Source organism: Leuciscus leuciscus, assembly GCF_965113295.1.
Source record: "Leuciscus leuciscus genome assembly, chromosome: 6".
Taxonomy (NCBI): Eukaryota; Metazoa; Chordata; class Actinopteri; order Cypriniformes; family Leuciscidae; genus Leuciscus; species Leuciscus leuciscus.
The window spans coordinates 16,035,609-16,041,114 of NC_138730.1; the positions used below are offsets into that span (position 1 = coordinate 16,035,609).

General features: G+C 38.3%; 1 long non-coding RNA gene across 1 annotated transcript; it reads left to right on the forward strand.

Annotated features, from left to right (window-relative positions):
* Window positions 1-797: 797 nt before the first annotated feature.
* Window positions 798-2,494, forward strand: LOC309501897. The gene is made up of 3 exons (XR_014207043.1): window positions 798-1,114; window positions 1,825-1,909; window positions 2,239-2,494. It is a non-coding gene; the product is annotated as an uncharacterized lncRNA (long non-coding RNA).
* The last annotated feature ends 3,012 nt before the right edge of the window (window positions 2,495-5,506 follow it).

A 5,506-nucleotide genomic window follows, 5' to 3' on the forward strand; every position in this document is an offset into this window, starting at 1 on the left:
CATTAATCACCACAGGACTATGTAAAATAAACCTCAGCAAATAAACCTCAGCAAAATCCTACATTTGTCCTTACACTTTCAAATAAATGTTAACTTATAACCTTGTTGACAAAGTTGACATGAGCATATTATGATGATAGACAGTAGCCTAGACACCTTGAGCGTTTTTGAACAAGTAACAGTCATCCTATCCGACATTTGCCTAGTGTGCTTTAATGTATCCTATTTTAAAAAGTCTAAATCATATCCAAACATGATTAGATTAGTGTCCAAGATGACGTATAATCTTTTTTTTTAGCATCTCAGTTTGAATCATCGCGACCAGTGCAGGTCACAACAAAGTAGATGAGACACCTTGTCTCCTATATTATCAATGCATATCTTGTTTTTGAAATCTCTTTATCGGAGGTTTAGAGAACCCCTGCTTCTCTCCAGACTCCTTATTCGGTTTGCATCTTGTTGTGCTCTTGTTCTCTCCAAACATGAATCTCCAATGCGACCATGTCTTGCTGCTATGCATCAGCCTATCAAAACAATTAGGCCTCAAAGGCTGAGAAGGGGGAGTAATGGAGGGAGTTTAGAGGCTAGAGAGGTTTAGGGCACTAGGGGGTCAGTGATGGGGTGGGTGGAGCAGATCATGCTGGTTCCTTGTTAACTCTTCAGCACTTAGGGGACTTTGATTGACAGCAATCATGATACAGATCATACAGAAGAAGTCACCACTGCTGTCCAATACAAAAATATTTAAAGAGGAGTTTAATGATTAATATTTTTACTGCTATACACTGTAAAAAGGTTTTCAAGCAGTACTTCATCCAATTAATAATTTGTCTTTCAATTCAGTTTACCATTATTTGTTTTATTTTTCAAATAATATTTTTTTCGTTCAAAACATAGTTAAATATAAATATTTTTCATTAAGAGCTCAAATAAGAAATATTTGTTTCGACGAATGTACAATTTCAAGGTTACACACAGGACTGCGCATGGGCAGTAAACACAAATCTTCTCGACGACAACGACCAGTCAGCTGACCGCTGTAACCGCTCTTCTACGTTCCGTGGATCACTTTGCTGCTCCAGAGAGAATCAGATTTCATCGCGGATAAACTGAAGTAAGTGAAACAAACAACCATTTAAATGTGCTGCTGTATATTTAGAAGCCTGTACAAGACATGTTGCTCTGCCGAATTTATCTGTTAGATATCGTTATGTAACTTAGTTAGTTTTAAAAATGCTAGCTTAGTTTACACTTGGCAAGTTAACGTTAATGTGTCGACGTTAATCAATTCCTGACCGATTACAAAAGGGAACATATACGTTTACCCCTGGCTTATTTTGATTTTACAATGGTAATTAACGTGAACGTTTAGTCATTGAACATAACGTTATCTCGATGCAGCGTCATAAGAACGACGTTCTCTGGTTAAAACCGTAGAAACCTGATCAACAACTAAGGAGCTAAAGTTAACTTACATGTTAAAGGACTGACGTTCACTTGTGATTAATGGTAACGTTATCTAACACGTATGACTGTCGACACTCACAATGGTAATTTATTTATGGATTGTATGCATAGAAGTATTGCTGCATTGGCGCCAATCGGTTGATGTCGGTTGGTTTTCAAAAAAGTGTAGTAGCAGCTACCAGCCACCAGAGGACACTGGGGGGGGGGGAGACATTTTTTCGTGGCGTTAGTAATAGGATTGACACACTATTGAATCATATATTATAATGATTATTATATCAACTGATAACGTATATTGTGCTAAAGTTTGTTGACCATAATGTACCCTCATGCCAAATTTGTACTATCTTGATGCAGGATACTGACACCGATACAAAGAGCACTGAAATATCTCATCCTTTATATGGGAGAAACAGTGGAGGACCTCATCAAAGATTTCCTGGTAAGGCCAGATTACTTTAGAGATGTGAAAATGCTAGATATGGCTGTCCACTTCAAAATTAGCCATCAGACTATGTTCAGATATATGTCTGATAACAGTCTGAAGGCTAATTTCAAATATAGAAACAATTACTTTCAGCTAAAATCAGAGTCCCATGTGCTGGAAAGTTTGTGCAACTTATATTTATATGTCAACAACAAATTGGAGTAAATTTTATAATTAGTTAGAAGTATTAGTATTATGTAAACTATTTTGGGGGGAAACCCAAGCTGTATTGATTCCTTATTCTTTTTTTCTTTTTCTTTTCTCCTTCCTAAATTCTTTTCCAGGTGTTGGAGAAGGAAGAGGCTGAAAAAACTCTTCAGCAGAAACCATGGAAATCTTTGTCATCAGAGATGCACAAGCTGTATACCCACAAACATTGGAATCATACTTGAGGGTCAAGAGGTTCTGAGGGACTTGCTGTCTGTCGCAAATGTTGAAAAAGTTGAAAATCTGACACGAAATTGTGGATGTGTGGAAGTAATGTATATAATAATTTAATAAATATCGATTTAATGAAAATTATGTGTCTTTTTTATTTGATTTTGGACAAGATTAATTAATGTTTCTTAATGGGAAATATGTTTTATTGAATCCATATCTTTTTGTTTGTTTAAAATAAATAATTTCTATTAACTTGTATTTTTAAAAATGAGAAATAATTGTATTATTAAATCAATATCTATTTAATTGGAGAAAACAAATAATTTCTAATACATATTTATTAAATGAGAATTTTTGTTTTGATTAAATCTATATATTTTTGTTTAGATCAAAAATAGAATTTAAATTAATTTATTTTTTTCAACAAGAAAAATATGCTTTGTGCCAAGTTATATAAAATAGTTTTCATAGACATAGAAAATATTGGTAAGGGCAAGTTATTTATTTTTCATTGGCTCAAGTTATAAAATATAGATGTGAACCATTACCCTAAAATTTTTTAATTGGATGAATGAAAATATTTTTTCAGTGTATGAAAAGACCTCAAAATGCCAGGGCTGTAACCACCATAACCATTGAGGAGGACAAGTCCCCTCCAATAATTAGAATTTGCCAGAAATGGCCAAAAATTAAGGCTGGTCTGCTTTAACGGTCTAACAGTGTTCGTCGATGTCAAAATGACTGAGATGGCCAATCAAATCAAAGAAGGCAAGTTTTACCGTTCACAGAAACAGAGTGCAAATTCCAGCATACCACTTTAGTTCCCTTTCGAGGGGACATAGACGCCTCGTCATGGTGTTGACGTTATTCGAACACATTCAGCGTAAGCCGGTGTTTGAGTCGGGTGTAGTAAGCCAAGCCATTGGCCAAGGATGATGTCAGGTGATATTTTGAGGTGAATCTAGTTAAAAAGTTTATGAATATTTGCATAACCCCCACAGACAGAGGTTAGTTGAAATTTATATGGTTCAGTATTTAACTTATCAGGTTAGCTACTTGGTTACTGTGGACAATGGACATCAACTACAGTTTTGGTGTGAATTATTTGGCATATTCATTAGTCCTGATTCGTTAAAAACACTGGATCGTTTACAAAAGAAACAGTGGATGTGAACTAAATAATACATTCACTTAAGCTTATGATTCATTTACAAACTCTGATTTATTCCTAAACCAAACACTAATTATGTCTTTATAATTATACTTACTATATGCTATTAATGACAGAAATGACATTTTCTAATGTTAAATTGCCATAAAGTGTTTCATGAACTGCCAAGGGCAATACAGGCCTACAGATATGCAGTCATGAGTGAAAGCTTAAGAGGTATGATTAGGCATTTACAGTATTAAAAAACATACAGTACTATATATATATATATATATTTAGATATATTTATAGAACTGATATATATATATATATATATATATATATATATATATATATATATATATATATTAGTATACATTTACTATACTAATTAATACTGAGACACTAATTTGGGCCAAGAGCACTAATGACTTGTTTAAGACTTGAAGCTTAAAGTTGAGGACTTGCAATTGGCTTGGTATTGTCTGTCTTGACTCGTGACTTGAATCCAAAGTCTCGAGACTTACTTGTGACTTGCAAAACAATGACTTGGTCCGACCTCTGGTAAAAATTCTGTCATAATTTATTATTACCCGTCATTTAATTTTTCATATTTTAATGATAATTAGAATTATAGGACTTTCAGGGGAGGCCACCAAAACACTACATTTGCGCCTGAACAGGCAAATATGAACAACACAATATATTATAAAATACAGTTTCAATTATAAAATGAACAAAACGTAAAAAACTCAACTCAATAGACGCTGCTCGCCTCAGCGTAATCAAACGCATTAATTGAGACTGATGCAGAGGCAATTGTCATTATATTTGAATGTTCGCCGGTTCCTTCCAATAACAACATACCATGTTACATTGGTGCTGAAACCCAGGAGGAAGGAGGGACACGCTGGCGGAGAGCCCTCGCTGCTGAGGGGGATCGTGGTGCTGAGGAGGTCGGGCAGCAAGAAGGAGTGGTGACCGCCAGTGGCTGCCCGAGGTGGTGGTACTGGATCATTAGAAGAACAGGTGGGATAGAGAGCTTGTGCCCTGCTCCTGGGGCGAGGTGGGGTGGCTGCCGTCCATGAGGGGACGGAGAAGTTGCCAGCGTTCTCTGGAGGCCAGGCCTGCTGCTGTACGCCATGATGGGGTGGAGCAGGCAAACCGCGGGAATTGGGAGCTTGCTGCTGGGCCGTCGTAGTGGAGGAGCCATCGTATATTATGTAGCAAGCAGGATGAGGGTGAGAGCCGTGAGAGCGTGGCGCACAGGCCTCGTATCTCACGGGGGAGCTACGGAAGCATAAAAGCAGGAGCGATGACAGTGAAGGACGAGAGAGGACCAGGCCTTGACATTATCTTATGTTTTGTTTATGTGTGTGCGGCAGTCGTCCGTGAGGGGCTGCCTCTTTTACTTTCGTTTTATCATTAGTGTTAAACATTTGCCGGCTCCCGCCTCCTTCTTCCCTTATCAACATACCTTGTTACACCCCTTATTTCTCTTGGAACATCAACTGCCTAGAGATGAGGGCATTGTTTTTAGCACCAAGACAGTTTCTCACAGATCTCAGGGGCCACCAGGGCACATTAATATGGGAGCAAACATCATGTTGAGGCAGGGGCTGAGGCCCGGTGATTGGTGACTCCATTCTCAAATAGTGAAGTCCATATGGTAGAGAGGTTTGGCCGATGGGGCTGAAGGCTGCATCTGTACGCATTTCCCCCAATCATTCTGCTCCTGGGAGTTCTGCCGAGGGTCCATCAGTAGGGGTTATGGGTGATATTAATAGCCCCGTTTTTTCCTGTCTGAGTATGGTTTGCAGACTTGGTATCTCTCCTGGAAGGCTGTACGTTGGAGATTCTGACCTGGAGGGACCGTCTACTGTCCCAGGTTCTGGGGACAGTCTTTCACCCCCGACCAGAGATCTGGAAACTGTGGGTCTGGCCCCTGAGGGGGACCAGCTCATAGATTCTGGTCTCTCAACTGAAGTTACTGATACCATTCACACTGCTAGGGCTCCCTC